At 36.0% G+C, this 2,217-nt stretch overlaps 1 long non-coding RNA gene across 1 annotated transcript in view; it reads left to right on the forward strand.

The window, feature by feature from the left end:
* The first annotated feature begins 1,910 nt into the window (after positions 1-1,910).
* Positions 1,911-2,217, forward strand: part of LOC111816434 — an 18,532-nt gene continuing 18,225 nt past the window's right edge. The window contains exons 1-2 of the long non-coding RNA XR_002820837.1: positions 1,911-1,991; positions 2,084-2,087. This is a non-coding gene — a long non-coding RNA (uncharacterized LOC111816434). The remainder of the gene's footprint in view (positions 1,992-2,083; positions 2,088-2,217) is intronic.

The raw sequence follows: 2,217 nt of genomic DNA on the forward strand, positions 1-2,217 counted from the left end.
GGCCCTTTGGGGGTGATTAAGCCATAAACTCAGAGACTTCATCAGTACTCATATGTCAATTGCCTTCTATAAGAGGCTCCAGACAGTTACCTTGTATTTTCCATTATGTGGACATCGCAAGAAACCACTGCTGAGGACAGTTGACAGCACTCCCCAAATTTGTGATAAATAAATTTTATCCCACGAAGTTGTCGAGAGCATAGTACTTTATCTCAGCAAATTTAGTGGACTATACTAACTATTTGTAAGCAAGAAGTAAACTGCTATAAGCAAGATCCAAGCTGTTTTGGTGTGTGATAATCTGTGCCCATTATCCAGGTATTTCTGTGGCCTTCTTAGGGAAATGAAGGCAAGAGTTTTAGTGAAGAATGGTATTAAAAGTATGAGCTTATGAAGAATGTCTGTTGAGTCAGGGAAGATAGCATGAATGACAGAAGTGTACAAAGAAAAGCTGCTTAAGGACAACTAGAAATAGCAGAATAATGAAATTTTCTATTTTGAAGATGCTTAATGCAACACAACTCTCAGATGTGTCTATTATAGGCCAGAAATTAATGGCAAAATCTCCCCATATACAAATGACATAACCACAAGTATATCTCTTTATAGATTTGTAGTCTACATTTCCCCCAATAAAAACAACATATCAACTAAATGTACTGTACAGTATAACTCCTTGCATTACTATTTCTCCTATTGTTAGCTAGAGAATAATCCTTGCACATTGAATGTTTACACATACGGCAGTACAAGCACCAACACTGGAGTTTCCTAAAGGAGAAAAGACAGATTTTGAGGGACCCTAAACAGAATCCCCAATAACAAAATTTTGGAGTTAATTTGTGTGGTTTAAATACATCACAAAATTATATCATTTTGCTTAGAAGGAAAACTACATAATTTAACATTTGAAGAATATGTAGTCATTTAATGTAACTCCTCTGCTTGTTTTTCCTTTACCAGTTCAGAAGTAAACTAAAGGAATAGAGACAAGGACAAAATGAGGAGCCTGAACTTGAATCAATTTCTAAACTACAACATATTTGCTTATAAAATTTCTTAAATTTACATGCCTCATTAAGCCAAATATTTGAAAACAGATTGTAGAAATAAATCCAAGTAGAAGATATAAAGCAGAATCAAGAAGAAATGTTGGTATTTTGCTTTTACTCTGGATGGTGGTTGGCTACATGCTGCCTGCATACTCATTATGCTGACTGAGGGAAACTAAGGTTAGCACTCTTCAGAAAAAAACTATCTTTTCCAAATATTGATCACAAAGAAATTTATGTGATTAAAACAACCATTTAGGACTTTAATTTTTTTAGTGCTTGTAAGAAAACAATTGATTTTATTTTATTCACAACCTTAGTTTTCACCACCTTAATTTTCCTTTCATCACTTAAATATTCCTTTCAATGTAAAATAATTGTAATTCAAACTCATGAGCCAAGAAAACAGATTTATACTTCAGCTAAAAAAATGTAAATTATAATCACACAACATAAAACAACCATGAGTAAGGTCAGAAAGATCAATTTTCAAAAAGTTAAAAAAAATTCCAGCCTACATGACAAAGTAATGCTTTCTATGATAATTATAGGGTCCTAAATATGTGAAGGACTTTGGAAAAACAAGGATAGAAGATAAAAAACTTAGGGATATGAGAAAATAGCGTGAAAAATGACTTCTCACTGGAATTACACAAATGGCATTTGAACTCACAAAAAGATGTTTAACACCACTCATAATAATACGATAAATATAAAATAAAAAATTACCCCATGACACTAGTTCTCATTCATTATATAGGTGAAATTGGCAGATTAAGACACACTGGGGCCAGGCAAGTGCAAGTTGGGAACTGTTGTAGCTCAAAAATCAGATGACAATGAGGCAAGTCCAAAAGTTAAAAGAAGCACTTTATTTTAGCTGGTACCCAGCGGCGGTCCCTATGCAAGGTGCAAGAGGCGCGCCGAGCATTAACAAGGGTCAGTATTTAAGCTTGAACACAGCAAAAACAGGGAAGGGGTGGAGAGGAAGAAGTGGCAGGGTCATTAGTTCATTAGGTGGTCTTATTGAGTGGGGTGCTGGAATCAGCAATCATGGGGTACAGTGTCGGGCGTGGGCGCCCTGCTCCACAGCCTTGCCCCTCCCGCTGGAGCTTCTGCTACGAGTCTTGTTTCCTGTATAGCCCTGGTCCCTGCTGGCAAGATT

The sequence above is a fragment of the Octodon degus genome, unplaced genomic scaffold, assembly GCF_000260255.1.
Source record: "Octodon degus isolate 3935 unplaced genomic scaffold, OctDeg1.0 scaffold00032, whole genome shotgun sequence".
Classification (NCBI taxonomy): Eukaryota; Metazoa; Chordata; class Mammalia; order Rodentia; family Octodontidae; genus Octodon; species Octodon degus.